The 18,699-nt window shown below is 32.1% G+C and overlaps 1 long non-coding RNA gene across 1 annotated transcript in view; it reads right to left on the bottom strand.

The window, feature by feature from the left end:
• The window catches only part of LOC122716278, an 83,040-nt gene that overhangs the window by 1,381 nt on the left and 62,960 nt on the right, over window positions 1-18,699 (bottom strand). The window contains exon 4 of the long non-coding RNA XR_006346989.1: window positions 13,733-14,084. This is a non-coding gene — a long non-coding RNA (uncharacterized LOC122716278). The remainder of the gene's footprint in view (window positions 1-13,732; window positions 14,085-18,699) is intronic.

Genomic DNA, 18,699 nt, shown 5'->3' with positions numbered 1-18,699 from the left:
CCCCCCCCCCCCCAAAAGGGACGTTTTCTTTCGAGTGAAACTAGCCTTGGACGATGGCACGTCACCCACGTTTCATGCTGTAACGAGAATGGATTCGAGAAGTCGTTACTTCACGTCGCGCCATTTTCCTATCGCGGAACATCCTGCCTTCTCGATTTTTCTATCATCCGGAGAGGGATGGACTTTCTTTCTATCGGTATCTATGGATGGAGCGTGGAGAGATCCTTTGACCTCCTCTATTTGCTCGAAGAATATAGTTGAAGAATTTCTTTTTACGTAAGTCTTTTTTATGCATGACAATTCGATGTAACTTGAATCCGTGAATTTTTATTCTTTTTCTTCAAGCCTTTTAAAAAATGTTCCAACCCTTCCAAATTTTATAAATATTATTATAGATGCATCTATCGTCTGGATTTTCAAAATTTCGACTTATTAGAGTTTTTTCGAGTTTCAATAAAGATTCAATGAATCATATAAATTTAAAAACATATTTGGAAAAATTCACGAACTCGCAAAATATTTTTAATTTTTAAATATTCGAATATCGAAAAAATATATATTTGAAAATCGGGGGAAGGATAAACGAAAGAATTTTTCTTCCGTAAAATTTCCATAGTTAAACCTAACAGAAACCTTTTACGTAATCTCAGCAAAAGCATACCGTGCAACGTAAATCGTGCATAAATTGCAGGATTCTTAGGGGCAACGATAACTCCGGAATGCATTTATTCGCGGATGACAGTCCACCGTAATTGCATCGACGCCCTTACGTGGATTCTACTCCTCGCTCCCCTCAAAGGTGCTTTTCATTAATCACCTAACCTTCCCTTATCTTCGTTAAAAGCGGCCGATAATTTCATTCCATCAGCAATTACGCATCCAGCAACACGGAATGTGTGTTCGAGAGAGAAAGAGAGAAAAAAAACATCGCTTTTCGCGCGGTTTTCATCCACCACGAATGGATGAAAAGTCCACATTTTCTCTCTTTTTTTTTTTTTTTTTATCTCGAACCTGCGACAATTTTCCACGAATGCTCAACGAAACGAAAATTTGTTCCTGAATTTTAGTATAATGAGTGAAACGATAATAATTATTTTCGCTTATTCGTATTTATACGTTGGGGGGAGGATTTTGGAAAGTGATGGAATATTACAATATTTTGAAAATTTGATATCATATTTTGTCGTATGATCGAATTTCTTGAATTGAACGAATTTTAAGAAAAATTCAAACGTGGGATGGAAATAAATTAAAAATATCAACGAGATATTAATTAATTTTCCAGAATCGAATCTTTCAGTTTCGTTAATTTTAAAAGAATTCTTAGAATTTCTGTTCCCTTTCTTCTCTTTTATTTTATTGAAATTTAATTTCAATATTACGAATTTTAATAATCTTTTAAATTTAAATTTCTAATATTGGAGAAATTTTATTATTATATTTCTCATAAAGTTTGAAATATTTTAAAATTTCTTTATTCTAACTTTTAATTTTCTCGAAATATCAAAATTGAAATTTCAATTTCCAATTTATCAATTGTAATTCTCCGATTCTCGTTGATATTTTTAATTTATTTCCATCCCACGTTTGAATTTTTCTTAATATCCGGTTATCACACTATTCTCGGATAAGGCAATATTTCCTCGATTAAAAAAAATTACTTGGAACCAGGCTTCGAGCTTTCTTTCCCTCCTTTTACGACAAATTGAGGTCGGCTGTTTCGAATAAGTTAATTTCTTTACTCGAAGACATTAAGTGAAAACCCTTCCCTTTCCCTCGAGTGGGAAAAATTCAATAAAGCGATTGAAAACGCTTCGTTTCATTATGAAATTGTGCTTCCGAAAGATTTTTCTTTTTGTTATATCATGTGATATCGCGAATTAATCGATCATTTATGAACAATGTTTAAGGGAATTTTAAATCCTACATCGTAATTCTTGTAAAAATTTCTACATTCGATAATTTATAGAAAATTTACGCATCGATTATTAATTCATACTAATTAATTGCTTAACGAATATGTACAAAAATACGTATCGCGTAAATTTTTGTTATATTTTTTTCTTTTCTTCTTTAATGGAACCATTTTATCAAGATATTTGTTTTCCTTGAATAGAAGAATATTTGTCATAAAATTTTAATCCAGAAAAATTACAGATATCATTGTACCAGGCGCAGATGCATTTATCGCGCGTATTTGTGCAAGTAAATTTCATTCAGGTTTATCCGTCAAATTTTTCTTCATAAATATTTTTTTTTTTATTTTCCATCTATTTCTCTTTCTATGGATCTCGATTTTTTACATAGATTTTTATCAGTGATATTCGATATTCACCGTTTAAAAATAATATTTTTATTTATTTATTTATTTATTTATTTATTTATCAGCGAGAACTTTGTTACGCGAATTTGATATTTCGTTCGAAGAAATTTGACAAATTCCGTATTTTCGTTGCAAAACTTGGACAGATGCATATTTTTAAACACCGACTATCGGATTTTTTTTATATAGGAATCTTTTTCATTTTTTTCATTATTGAAGAGAATTTTTCCATAAAAATTTGACATTTCACTTTAAAAATTTTAAATTGTCAATTTGCAAGATTTATTATAAATTTATTTGGAGAGAGCACACATTGAAGGAATATTTAGAAAATTGGCTTTTTATCTCTGAAACTTTATCGCGCTTGGATTTTTTTTTTATTTTTTATTATTCCTTTCAAAAAAATTGAAATTTTATTTTTAACGAAATATAAAATTCTGTTCTGAAAGCATAAATGATTTCCTCTTCCATTCAACTTAACTTTGGAAGCTAGTTTTCGTTACAATTATGATAAAGATGATGAAATAATCATTCGATAAAACCTTCCAAGTTAATTGATTAAGTAAAAATCAAGAGAGGAGAACGATTCTTTCCCTTGCCTCCAGAAGACCAATAACAACTTTCCAATCTCTTAATTGAATAACAGAAAGACCCTTTTTCACGATTTCCAATCGCGACTTGAATCCAGAAACTTTTCGATCGATATATCATTTCTTGTTATTTTCCATCAGTCTTGAGAAATATGAAAATTAAAAGGTTAAAATAAAATTTTTTATTTATTTTTCTTCCTCTCCTCTTTCCGTATAATATTTATTGAAAGTCGCGAAAGGAAATGAACGAAGATTCTAGAGGAAGACATTCGAATCGCTCAGGCATGCATTTAATTCTGAAATTCTTGGATTCATCGCCATTTCTTCTTAGAAGTTCCCTTTAACAAAAGACATTCTTCTTTCTTTTTATCCTTCCAGATCTATATTTTCTACAAATACTTCCTATTCTTTAAGGGACAATGAAATCTGATCACTTGTCATAGTGATTTTAAATAAGTAATTTTTATGTCATTTTTCAGAATTCAGAAATGTTCTGATTATTTTTAAAAATTTATTTTTAATAAATCTCCCCACAAAGAAAGATTAATAGAAAACAAATCGTCACTCGTTCTATTTTTCTGTGACATCAAAATTAAGGGGAAAAAAAAAAATCATTTCTCTTCTTCTAACTCTTCAAATTAATACAAGACATCTATTCTATTCTATTCATCCTCAAAATCTAAATTCCACCAAATTTTCTCTCTCTTTCTCTACCTCTCTAATAAATCTCTATTCCATCCCCATTCTTCTTAAATGAACAAGAAATGAATGTACCACAATCCTACTCTCCTCCCTACCTCAACCATCACAAGAAACCAAATAATAACAAATGATAGAACTCTTCAAAAAGTGAAACGAGATCTCCTAAAACAAAGCCCAATTAAATTACCTCCACCCTCCTCCCTCCAAATTCCTATGTGAATCAACCAGTAATCGGAATAAAGGATCCTTCCTTCGGTTGGACAAAGCGATCGCAAGCTCTCCCCTCCTCCCTCCCCTCGAGTCAACGATCATGGAAAAATGGATCGAGCGGGTTAACCATCCCCCAAAGGGGCATCGTACTAGTACTACATCGAATGAAACGAGGCGAATCGATGAGGGTAGGCAACACTTTCATCGGGATCACGTCACCGTCGTCGTCGTCGTCGTCGTCGTCAAGTTGGCCAAATTTGAGGGTCAAAGGGAATGCAAAACGCGTTCCCTCCAACTCTCGAACCCTTTTCCACCCCCTCGATATCCATATATGTGTATGTGTGTGTGTGTGTGTGTGTTTTGGCCAGTTCTCCGGGTTATGCATATTGATGCCTTCTGACGTTTCGCATGCACCCAATGTCCCACGCGTTTCACAGAAACGATGTGTGTATGTGTGTGTGTGTGTGGAGAGATGTGGATATGCGCGAGAGGGTTGGCCCAGGATTTCCAACGAATTTGTCGCGTCAACTCGAGAGCGAGTTCGTGTAATCTGGTCGCTCGTGTCATCGTTGCATGGTCGTTCGAGTTTCGATTCTTTTTTTTCTTTTTTGTTTTTTTTTTTTTTTTTGAAGGGGGAAGGACCCTCAGGACTTCCTGTTACCTGATCGTGCACCGAGATTCGGCAAGTTTGGGAGAATGGAGCTTTTGTACTGGTTTGGTTTGGTTTGGTTTGGTTTGGTTTGGTTTTGGAGTGAGTGAGGGGGTGAGAATCGTGTTTGCGAGCTTGATCGTGCGGTACCGTATGTACGTACGGTTTTGAGAGATTCGTGAGGATTTGCTTTGTTCTTTGTTTGTTTTTTTTTTTTTTTTTAAGGATCGAGAGACGTTTAACGCGATATGATCAATTTTATATATGTTTTAATTAGATCGCGAGGAAGATCGTTTCGAGGCTTGAGATTTGAACGGAGATTCTTGTTGGAGGAATAATATTAAATATCAAACTGGAATCCAACTCGTCGATTAATCTTGATGGAAATACTTTGTTATTTGACTTGTGCTTTAAACACAAGTTCATGTTTAACTTGAAAGTAAACAATTGAAATTGCAACGGTATGAATCTCAAGAAAAATATCTTATTGTTAATTAAATATTCAATTTCATGTTCAATTCCTAACTGATATAACTAAAGAAAATACTTTGCTATCACACCAACATAAACTTTGAATCAATCTTTACATTCAACTCGAAGCTAAAAAATGTTTCATACAATTTACTTTAAAAGAAATCCACGTTGAATATTAATCCAATGATTAACCGATCTCCAAGGCAAATTATCTCGAAAACATGTTTCTCTCATTAAACTTGGAATTCAAATACAGTTCTCTATTCTGATTAATCGCCAGAAAACTTCATTTTTTTTTAACAAAAAAATAGTCGAGCGAAATAATTTGATGTTCCCAAATAGGCGACAATGGCTTATTCAAGGGTAACGCGAATAAAAATCGAATGTAAAAAGGAATCGAGAGAATAAGAATCGAGAGATAAAGAGAGGTGGCTCGAACAAAAGTAACGAGATCGTGACGAGAAATAAGGAACACGACATCTGTGTGAAGAAACAGCGATTGTGGGAAAAAAAAGGAAAAGAATGCCATCAGTGAAATAAAAAATTCATTGATGAATATCGATGAAAGAAAGAAAGAAAGAAAGAAAATTTTGACGGAAAGTTGGATTTTTGAAAGATTGGAAAATATTAAAATTTACAAGTTTTTGGGAAAAAATCGAAAAATCGGTGCATTTGGCTGATTATATTTATTCTACAAAAGATTTAGAAATTATAGAAAATTGATACCGTTACGTCATATAAAATGATTTCAATCGAGAATTTAAAAAATTTCTATTTCCAATCGATATTCTTTCGATTTGAAAACTTTTCATTTTTAAACAGATATTCGTAGAAAATTTTTATTTCTAATAGATTGGAAAATTTCTATTTCTACAAACAAATATTCTATTTACTTTTCTCTATTATCAACAATCCCTATTCTTCCTCTCTTTTCGAAAATAGAACGAAAGTGGAGCAGATACTCTTCCTTTTCCTAAAATTCAAACTTTCTCTCCATTTCATCATGTCTACGGTGAACGCAAGAAGCACGTGATCGATCTTCGACTTCGACGCGGCATCCAACAAGATTACTTTGGTGGATGCGTGAAACGAGGTGGCCGCATTCACGAGCAACACTCGATTCCTTCGAAACAACGGCCACGTTGGTTAGGGGATGGAATGGAATCGATTCAGATTCGTGAGTACATATTGAACTTGATCCCCTTGGAAACCGAATATTTCGTGGAAAAGAGTGACGTTGAGACGTACGAGTTTCTCGTTGGAAATTTTCAGAGTTCTCCTTTCAATCAGTTAGAAAGACGAATACAATAGTTTGAAAGAAAAAAAAAAAATTTTCTTAATAAAGCAAAAAATTTCTTCTTTTTTTTTTTTTTTTATATTAACGATATTTATTTTGAAATAATTTGTACGTACGATATTAAGTTATTCGACGTATGTAATATCAGACCATCATCCAAATAATTATATACATAATTAAAATATTGTTCTTTGAATAATCATTACTCGTTACGCGCGTAATTACACACGTCATTAAATATTATTCTATATATATATATCTTTCTCTGTTAAGAGAGAACGATTCTTGATGAATAATTCACAAGAATCGAAAATAATTTTTCCTTTATACGTTCCTTTATAACATTTTTATTCAATCACTCATCGATCAATTTCATTCAATTCTTTTTTAATTCTAATCCATATTTAAACAAATTTAAACAAGCTAATATATTTCCTATTATTTCTCAACACACGATATCACTTTCCAATCCTGAAAACCGTCCACAATCCAATTTATACAAATTTCTCTTTTTCTCACAAATCTCACAATATTCTCGAATATTCCTTTTTTCCATTCTCATCAGTAATCGAAACTTCTCGAACTCGTCAACAACTGCAGAGAAAATAAAATAAGATAAAAAGAAACGAGGTATGTATTAAAAACTAAGCGGTTTCGAGATTCGGTTCACGGTGATAGGGAAATCGAAAAGCGAAACTATGGCGTCTCACTGATTCCACATCCAGTCTCAGCCACTTGACTACCATTGTCTTCTTCGGGCTTGCTGCATATTGCGTGTAGACAGAGTAGACGCGCGGAAACAGGAGCGGCACAGAAACGCGTATTCCAACGATTCTGATAACGATACACGCGGAGCAACACGGTGGTGACGAGCGAACAACAGAAAGAGAATCGTTGGGGAGGGAACGAGGCCGCCGTGAAGGTGAGGGGACAAAAGGCGTCAGACCTAAGGCATTTCTAATTATATTGGTAGACGTGTCAATTGATGTTTTACACCACATGTTTATGTGGTGAGCGTCAAAGTTTCCTGGAGAAAATGGGGAATGGAAGGAGGAGGAAGATTTCGATTTCTATGATTTTGAACGTGTTGCAATAATAATATATCTCTTCTCTGTTATCGCACAATCACTGAAATCGGTGATATTCTGTTCTTCTGATCCGTCGTTATACCATAATTGGCAAATTTGTCTTTGACCAATACCCGAATTATTACTAAATACCCACGCGTGCACGACGATTAATTTATCATCTATTTGCCTTTGAATTCATTATTGATCGTTAATTATCCCAAAGATAACTCTCTGAATGCTGTGGATACGCGTGAACAATTTTCCAACAATTATTTAATTATCGAGGAAATTTATTAAATAAGAGAAAGGGAAAAATTATCATCGTGATTAATAACCATCATATGATCAATTTAACTTTTACATAATACACTTGTGGCATTATTACACTCACTTTTACTATAATTAAGTGAACTTACTCTCTATTCTCTAAATTAATCGAATTCGTCGAATAATGCATCTTCATTACGATAAAGTGAAATCGCGAAAAGGAGATAAACGCAGAGAATAACTCTCGAAAGCCAAGCCAAATAAAATATCTCCTTTCGAAAAAAATCGAAGCAAAATTGATCTCTTTTCCACTCAATCGAAACACGAAAGCCACTTTTTATCGAAATAAAATAAATTTTTGTAATTTGCAATTTAAAAAAGGGGAAAAAAAGAGGAGGGGAGAGGAATTTCAATTCAACTGCACACACGTTCATCACACGAAAGGACGTGAGCTACATCTTACAACCACCTCAATACGTCTCAATTTCCGCCAACACAAACATTACACCGAGCTAAACACAATTCACTGTCAAAGACCTGGCCGGGCCTTGGAGAGAAACACTCGGCGATTTTCTTCGAGTCGATATCGCCTCGTCGCTTTTTCACCTTTCTTCGGCCCACGAAGAGCGTGAAAGAACGCCGTCAATATTTTTTCAACACACAAACCTCTCGCGACACACAAAATCCTGACGATTACACGGCCACGCCCCGTCCATGGATAAACTCTATCCGGCAAAATCCATTCTCTCTCTCTCTCTTTCTATCTCTGTACACAGAGTGGCCTGCGTGAAATTCGTGGAGACTTTGGCCGAGATGAAAAGAGCAAGAGGAGGAGGCTGAGAAGAACGGATTCGAAAGTGTTTTTGGAGGAATAAAAATTCTGGTCTCGTTTATGTTCCTCGTAATTGGATATGATTTGGTAAGAAATTGTTCTAAGTAAAAAAAAGGGTTGTTTGTTCACGGTTTTGGAGAGAGATAATTGGATTTCTGGAAATTCTAGAAATTAACACTTTGTAATTTGTGAATTGTGAGGGATGAAGTTTTCTTCAAAAGTTCGAGAAATCCTTCGTTCTTGCAATTGGATCAATTAAATTTTAAGCTAATTAATTTTGTATATTGATATATTCGATTAACCAGCTTCGACGGGAAACATTTCATAATTTTAAAGGACGATGAAGAAAATTCCATTTTCATAGGAAACGAACTTATGATATTTATTTCAAGTGGCGATAAATTAGATAAACGAACGATCAATAGTTACGTTGTAAAATCTCATCTTCATTTTAATGAAAATGAAGAAGATGGAAATTGAAAGAAACACGCCTGTTTTCCACTGGTTTTAATCATTGACTATACGCACTAATACCAATAATACTTCTATCCGATTATTGAATAATCAATACTGTTTCGCTGATCAACACATTTCCAATACGATTCGAGTCCAATCCAGATGAAATTATTCAGATATACACGTGTACGTCCGATCAATTTTCAACTTTGACTTTCCTCTCGCTCGCCAGTTTTATTTTCTTTCTATCTTGAAACCATATCTTTCTGCTCCCATTTGTACCATGAATTATGGACAACTCGATATATGTATATATATATATCTATCCATCTCCCTTTTCCACTCGGAAATCTCATAATCCATCCCAAGCATTTCTTATATTTTCCATTTCTAACGCAATTCCACGGAACACACGGTGAACGAGTGGATGTAAAGTGAAACACGAGAAATCCTCTTATGCAAGAGGTAGGATATGATTCACAACTCAAACATTACAGCTACAATTTTAACCTTCTTCTCTGGTTGTACAACGAAGGGTGTCTTTCTTTCCAACACACGATTTCAAGATTTTGAGCAGAAAGTATAATAATACCGATTCCTTTTATCTTCGTCCCAATTGATTTTTGACTGTTTCGTGAATTTATCCTCGAGAGTCAAGAGATTTCTATCCTATAGATGATGATTTTATTTTACTTTATTTTTATAAAAATGATGAGCTTTGATTTTCGATCGTTTCGATGATGCAATCGCGCCAATATTCATTTTAATATATTTATAATATGATAATACCCGATTGAATGGAATTCAATTAACCGATATTCGACGATGAATCAATAAATCCCTTAATAATAAATTCAAAATCCAATTTTCATCCTCGATTATACAAATGAACTTGTGCTCCAAGGAAAATTAAAAAGAATAATAATAAAAAAAAAAGGAATCTAAACTTTTCCAAAATCAATATCGAAACGATAATGGACGAATCGTTCGGTCGATTTCAACTTAATTTACAACAGAAACACTTCTAATTATTATAATTAGAATCGAACGATCTCGAAAGATTTTTCGATACAAAGCCTCGAAACTCCAATTAAAAAAAAAAAAAAATCCTTTCTTTTTTACCAAAACTTCCAGAAATGATTTTGATGATCGAGATGAAGAAAGATAAAGTAAGAAAGAATAAAATTTAATAGATGGAAATAGGAATCAAACTACGTTGTACAAACGTGCCTTTGTTCTACTATGTCGCGATGGAACAAACAAAACAGAATCAAAACAGAGCTCCCAATTCACGTATGAATATATAACATATACGGAATTCCACCTTTTTACACGTGTATAATAAACTCGACACACGATCGTAAAAATGTTCACGGTTAAACGACAAGCGATACACTCTCCCCCCTTCTGAAACGTCGTTTTGCCCCGTATCGATACGACTTTCGATTCTCCAGATATCAGAAGCAAAGATATCCGCGTCCTCTAACTCTCTGTCTTTCTCCGCCTTCTTCCTTGACCCACCTCAACGCTTGCCACGTGCGCCGTGATCAGAGACGCTGAGTCACCTCCCCACCACACACAACGATTCGAGGAAAAACTGTAGGCCAGACGTTTTCCTCGAATTCTATTCGACTCGACTTCGAACAGGTTTATAATTCGAAGGATTGTTGGTTCTTGGAAACCGATCGATATGAAACAAAGCGGAAAGTATACAGTTTCTGTAATAATAAAATTCCTTTGAATACGTTTATTCGGAGTTTCTTAGGTTTTCGAAGAGGTTTTGGATAGGATATTTGGATTTTTGAAAATTGACAAGTAAAAATGGATGCGAAAAATTTTGCATTGGAAAGAATGTTTTTTTGCATGGAGAGAACATTTTTTTGTAGTAAACGAGAACATTTTTTTGTGAAGTAAACGATAGGTTAGAAAGAAAGGGAGGGGGCGAGATAAGAGGGGAGAATGGCATCGTCATTTTCGATTTTAATAATATTTGAAAGAATATTATTATATATATTATTATTGAATATAGAATATATTATATATAGATATTAATAATAATATTAATAATATTAATAGATAAAAATATATAGATATTATATATTATATATAGAATATATTATTATTAATATTGGTGAAATATGATTGTGAATAAAATAGAATAAAATAGAATTGGAAAATATAGTTTTAACCGGATAATTCTGGGGTTTACTTAATAAATGAGATTTCGAATCGCAATAATGCAAATGAATAACGCATCAGATTTTTACTGCAAGGAAATCCGACGAGGAATCGGGTTACGAGAAGAGAGGGATTTCCGGTCGGCATGGCCGATCAATTTTTCAATCACCAGTGACTTTTTCATTGTTCCACGGGAAAAGAAATTCTTTCTCCTTCTCGGACGGGTCACTAAAACATTCCGGCCAAAAGTTACCACACGAGAATGAGAATATCACGATAAACAATTCACCTTTTCATCCACGCGAAAGGAAACATTTTCGAATATTTTATCAGCTCGAAAAATTCTCATTCCCTCTATACGAAGTTTCTCCTTTTTTCGCTATAAGGCTCCTTGTTATACCAGGCTTAGATTCTCGTTAAACTCTAATTTACACGAAGCTTCCCTCTACCAAACCCATTCTCCCCTCTTATCTTTCGCCTCCTCCCTTTTTTCCTGACCTATCGTTTACTTCAAAAAAAAAAAAATGTTCCTCTCCATGCAAAGTCCACTCGACACGTAAAATTTGTTCCTTTGAAAAATTCCTACTCGTTTTCCTACCATTTATTTCGTTTGCTTAAAATTTCTTTCTACCTGAAATTCCACCCTCCCCTCTCCCCCTCCTTGCGATTCCGCTTCCCTTGAAACTTCTTTGAGGAATAAAATTGAAAAATCGTAGTCATTCCTCCGTGTCCTTTGACCATCTTCCATTTTATACGAATATTTCGAAACGGAGGCGGAGAACGATTGACGGAGAATCTCTGAAAATCATCTGAGAATCAGTGAAATAATACACGCGTAAAGGAATTTATATTTATTAATCGATATTTCGGAAAAAAAAGAAAAAGGAAAAAGGAACAGTTTCGTAATATGATCTTTAATATGTTAATTTAAAAAAAAAATTGGTTTAGATGTTTTTATTTAAAGCATCACGATTCTAAATTCTCGAGCATAATTTTCTGTTTCTGATGTGGAAGTGTAAATAAAACGTATAGCGAAAAATTAAATTTAACACGTTATTTTTTTATTTCTAAATCCGAATGATAGAGAGACTAGTTTAGATTAGTTTTCTAATCCTTTTAGTCATTGAGAACAAGTCGAATGAAAAATTTGAATCTTTGTGAAATTTTGTTGAGCAGCTTAACTTTAGTCGGATCTGTTATCGAAGCATTTATTCCACATCGATGGGTGAAAAATCGTTTTATCTTGTTTCTTGCCAAAAAAAGAGGCTTTGTTTAATCATTCGAATCAGTGTATCTTTCGTGATTCAAATCTTTCACACGCATCGATCGAATTTTTCTTTTAATCAAAAAACGTCGATTGCGTTATTTTTCTTTGAACAACGTAAACATATCGAACGAGATATGAAAAATAACGAGATCTAAGAAACAACGCGAAATATCCAAAGTTTGACTAAAAATAAAAAATAAAAGATTTGATAAGTAAAAGATTTGATCTTTACAAAATAATAAATTATTATAAAAAAAATATAATAATTGTAATTATTATAAATTAAATATAAATAAATTATTGTAAAGAAAATAAATTAAATTAAAATAAATTATTGTAAAGAAAAGGGAGGGAAGATATGCAGAGAGAGAGAGAGAGAGAGAGAGAGAGAGAGAGAGAGAGAGAGAGAGAGAGAGAGAGAGAAAGAGGATATTCGAGTCACGTGACTAATAGAAAATTTAAATTTTCTTCTTTGAAAAAGTTCGAAATTATTCTCAGTCTTATAATTACGAGAATTAGCCTCGACAAGTTTTCCCATTCTTCTAATAGGATTTTCTTAATCATTTGCAACCGTCCTTCGAACAGCAACGGAACGCATTAAGATAAACCCTCTTAAAGAACTTAATCTTATTTTAAGTCGAACGTATTTTAACGTTCAACATTGACTGATTCTCGATTCCCCTTACTTTTCTCCCGTGTTCTCGTTATCGCGATAACACAGAGGAAATTATGCTTTTGGTCGTCTCTAGATGAAAACTTGGGCTTGGAAATTTGGACTCTCGTCGCTCTTTGCGAACGAATGTGTAATAGGACGATAGATATTTGAAAAAAAAAAAAAAAAAAAATAGTCGAATTTTAAGTGATTTTAATCTTAGTGATTCGAAGATTCGACTCGCTTTTAAAGAAATTTCTTAATAAAATTTATAGACAAATAACTTGTATATATTTCTTTTTTCGTTTAAAAATTAACAAACAAATATAAAGAAATTTTATTATTTTCTCACTTATAAAAATCTAGTAAATTTACTATTATATTTTAAATCGTATTGAAAATTATAAATATGAAGATCAAGTAAAAGAAAGAAGATGTTGTTGTTACTTGTTATCGTTGTTGTTAATTTTTAGAAAGTAAAAAAAAACCAAGGAATATTAATAATTTCATTAAGAAAGATAATTTTATATATTTTAATATACACGAATAAATATTTTAAGTAAACATGAAAAAAGTAATGATTAATGAAACAAAGAATCGTGAATTCCTTGATTTTTTTTTTGTATATAAAAAAATCTAAGATAAATAAATAAATAAAACAAACAAAGAAGAAACGTTACTATAATAAATAATCATTTAAGCAAGATGTAATCATCTATATCGAATCAATGACTAAAAAGAGCAAAAATATATAATGCGACTTACTATTAGATGCCAAGAGTATCATTATCATGATCCAGAATATCGAAAAGGCTGTCATCGAGTAGAGACAGGTGATATCTTGAGGAAGTTCCACGACGTGTCACAAAGATAAAGGCAAATAAAACGATATCTGCAGTCCAGATGACCAGGATACCCAAAGGAAATCTTCCAGGACTTGGATTGGACCGGTACACGTCGGTAGATCTTGGCTTGACATCGTTTTCCAAAAGCTAATATTTGCGATATAATCGTCGATTTCGTTCTAATGAAATTTTTTTAATCTAAAATTATGATTGAAAAACGATATCAAATTACCAGATCTCACAACGAGGGGACGATAACTACTGAAATCCATCTGTAAAAGAAAATATATAAATAAGTGAATTAATGATCGAATAAATAGATTAATTAAAATAAATAAGTAAACAATTAAAATAAATTAATAATAAGAAATTAATTACGAAACAAATATTGTACTTTAATAAATAAATAAATAAATATAAATAAATCAATGAATAAATTATATGCAAATAAATAAATGTATAAATAATTATCGTTGAAACGGTATATAAAAGATGTTAATAAATATCGAAAAACAAATGATATTGTAAATTAATTTATATATTAGTAGAATTTAACTAATGTAAATCGATCTATTCGCCACGAAGGCTCGTTGGATAATGAGCCGTTCTCGCGACCTCCTTTGTATTTATCGAACGTCGCGTAACGAAAGTTTGGCGAGAATTTCCTTTGTTTATTTATATTTCCTCTTCCAATTGCGTCGAAAGTGATTTCTCGAAAACAACTATCAATAATTTAACGATATTTCGACTTTTATCATTAATTTATCATTAATTTATGCTACCTAACATTTATTATTTATTACAATAAAAGAAATATTTAATATATTTTTACAAATTAAAAACTGAATTTTATAATTATTTTTGGTATCAATTTTCAATTTAGAGTTGTATTAAAATATCCCAAACATTATTTTACGCGAAGAATAAAACATATAAGAATAGACACGAGTTAAAATGATGGATAATCCCAGAATAATTACCATAAATAAAATTTTATTTCTATTCGTACTTGATTAAAAATGGCAAAACACGTAAGATGATTCGAAACGGTAATCATGTTTTAAGATAAAAATTTTAATTCGATTTTTTTTTTTTTTTTTTTTTAATTTACATAGCTATTATTCCTCATAGAATTCAATTCGTGCCGATGAAAATAATTTTACGATACGAGATAAGAGATTTAGAGGGTGATTTAATTTATGGAAATTAACCTTATATAGGAGGACAGATCCGATGAAACTCGAAACGGTGGATAGTCCTAATTAAGTTGCCTCGTAAATTACCGTTGCGTGTAATTAAGTAGCAGTTAGTAGTAATCCAATTGAACACGGTTGCTCTTTTCGGTACACCGGCCGAGTATAGAAAGTTAAATTTCTATGCTAGCCGGACGAAAACAAGATATTAATTACACAGTTTACAGTTTTACAACGTTTTATTAAAAATATAGCAAAGAAAACATTTGGGAAACAATCTTCCATTATTTGCCTATAATTATTTATCCTCAATTATTTGTCTGTAAATAATTTGAAAGTAATTCTGATTTTTTTTTATAAATTAAATCTACATGAATAATAAAAATAAGATCATTTTTTCTCTTCATTCTTCAAAAGAAATTTTCTTTTTCATCGGGGAAAAAAATTTATTTCGTTAATTTTTCCATCTCATCCTCTTCCTCCTTGCGCGAATTCGTTCTAAAATAATCTTTTTAAATTATATTCTACATTAAGTCTCATAAATTAATTTTAAAACGAAACGTCTTACTTTCAATAAATAACCATATTTCGCGAAAACCAATAATATATATATATATATATATATATATAAAACTGCCAATACATAAAACAATCCTCTTGTTTCTTCCCTCCTTATTCCTCCGGTAAGAGCCTTAGAAACGAATCAACCGGATGCTAAATAAATCCTACTTTTCCCCGCCTGTTCCACCGATTAATTTCACGCCGAATAAATCCATTCTCTCTCTTTAAACCTCTTTAAACCGCCTTCCATGGATCCGCCGATTTTCATGGAATTTCCTTCCCAATCGGACGTGCCGATTAATTATTTTCAAGCAACACGAACGGGCCTCCATTTCTAACATTGATGCCCCTGCGAAATGCGCGTCCCGTGTCCTCCCCCTGGATATTCCATCGTCCTTCTGTCCATCGAACTGATCGTCGCCCTCGTTTAATCGTCGCGAATTAATTATTCTTCCATTACCTTTTCCTTGCCTTCACTTATTATTCACTTTACGATTTGAAGAAGGTGGAAAGAAATTTTTTGACTTTAAGGAAGGTTACTTTTGTAAAATTACTTTTGGAAAATAATATAATGCGAAAAAATTGCTAGATTAATACTCGATAAGTAATCTTGGGATGTAAGAGATTTATTTTCGAAATATTTGTAGAAATGTGTTTAAGAATATATTTGAAGTGATGGAAGGAAATTTTAATTTTAATAGTCATCTTTGGAAAATTACTTTTGTTTTAAAAATTATCGTGGAAACGTTTATATTATGAAATTGCAAATTGGAATTGTTTTTATTTCATTTATTTGAAAAAAAGCTTTTGTATTTATCTTTATTTTTATCTGTTAATTTGACAATAATATCTATGAATATAACAAATTTATTTTCCAATTTTCAAAATATTTGCACAATGTATTCACGAATTTTATAAAAAAAAGAAAAAAGAAAAAAGAAAATTTTAACTTTAAATAGTTGTAAATAGTTTCAATTTTGTATGTTATTTATTTGAAGAATCTCTGGGTTCATCCATATTTATTTTCTCGTCGTAATCTCTATGGGACACGATACATTTTTTCCCCCAGTTTTCAAAATATTTGAAGAATATATTTTTCGGTATATATATATATATAGCTCTCAATCCCCTTAGCGATTTTGTTTCCAACGGTGACGAAACTTTGAATTTTAACTGCAATAATTTTTATAGTAACAGTAGAATTGTAAATTCAGATTATGAAACGATAAAAAATATTTCGAATAACGATAATCGAACTTCCTATGTTTTTCCTCGTTGTTTTTTTTTTCTTTTTTTTTTTTTTTTTTTATTTCGTGCTTTTTAATATAACTCCCTTCCGTGGGACTATGTTTGTATTTCCCTGGGTATACTGGGTACAATTTATACGTTCATTTCGTGCATGTTTGTGTCCCATTTTTGTATCCCGTGGAAAACAATATTTCACTGATAAATAAATGAATAAATATCACGTGTACACGTGTCATAATATAAATATTGTTTAAAATAATGTATCTATATAGGCAAAATTCCTAAACAATCCTTTAAATATAAACAAACAGCAAAGAAAAAATTTAAATCACCGATAAATTATTCAATGATTCGATAAATTTTCTGCAAAAATTTCGATAGAAACGTTTCAAATATCTAATTAAAATAATAATAGAAAGAAAACGTTTAATTTGTCATCTAAAAATTAAAATTACAAAAAATCTAAATCTAAACTTTTTACATTTCACAATTTTATTTTACACTCTCTCTGTCTCTCTCTTCCCTCTTCCAAATCAAAATATTCCTATTAAAAATATCTAATTATTAACCAAAACCTATTTCTCACAAAAATTACTCATTTATTTCTCGTTCGAGATAGATACGTTCATTCCCTCGATCAATTGTCAATTCGCAACGAACGTTATATCGCGACAAATAACTTGACGTCCCGTTCCCGTTCAGATTTATGCAAATCGGTCAGTCGCGGCCAAGTCAGTTTACACACTTGGAAACTCCGTTACAAGAAAAATCAAATTGCCCTCACGTTCTTTTCGGCCACCAGCCTGCTTTATTCATCCCATTCTGGGCATTAAACATTCATATTCTCCCTGGCGTGAATTTTAAAATTCCCCCTCCCCTCCCCTCTCTCGTGAATGTCAAACTTTCTTCCATCGTGAGACTTCCCCTTCTTTTTTTTTTTCGACATTTCTCCCCTCTCACTCTCTTTCTCTTTCTATCTTTCTCCACCTATTTGACTTAAGTACCGTGAAAAGTACCGGCCCAGATACGTAAGAGTCGAGAAACATCGTTCTTTCTCGAACGAAATATTCGACGTCATCCCTTTCCACGATCACGATGGTTTGTGAATTTCTTTTTTTTTTCTTTCTTTTTCTTCTTCTTCTTCTTCTTCTTCTTTTTTTCTAATTAGCCGGTTTAAGCAACGTATGCTCACGAGTTCTTCGAGAGTAATCGAGAGGCTTGACACGATTTCGTATTCCCGTCGCGAGTCACGTTAAAATCGTGACGTGGATATCGATGTAAATAGATATTGTTAAATTGTTTATGTTTTTGGTGTACGTCGATGGTTTATATTATTGGGGAGGGAGGGTTTAATTGTGTTTCTCGAGGGTGGTTGAGAGTAATTTGACGTTTGATTTCGCCTTTGTGTAATTTTTTGGACATGGACGATGGATGGATCAATATTAAAATTACGAGAATTGACGCGTTACGCGTTATTGTTGAATGTTTATTTCCCTCATCGTGTAATTCCCGATCAAACGCATATTTATTGCATTACAAATTTTTACACCTCCATTTCTTCTAAAAAATCTATATTTTTATATGAAGCAAATATTAGTGTTTATCGTTTCTTGTACTGTGTATAAAAATTGTTGGTATTTGTATCTACTTGTGTATCAATTTGTTAAAATTATATTTTTCTTTATACTATATTATACACATGTATCATTGAATCGTTAAACACGATTTTTTTCCTTTTTTTTTTTTTTAAATATTAAAAGTGGACGTACAATGTGCAGAAAGCCAATACAACACGCGTTTCGTTTTACATCGTTTTAAATAAATTTTTGTGTATATAAATATAAAAAGTTTCTTCTTATTGAGAATTGTTTAAGTAATAATACTA

The sequence above is a fragment of the Apis laboriosa genome, unplaced genomic scaffold (assembly GCF_014066325.1).
Source record: "Apis laboriosa isolate Shangri-la unplaced genomic scaffold, ASM1406632v1 scaffold43_cov150, whole genome shotgun sequence".
NCBI lineage: Eukaryota > Metazoa > Arthropoda > Insecta > Hymenoptera > Apidae > Apis > Apis laboriosa.
This window is presented reverse-complemented; position numbering and strand designations above follow the sequence as displayed.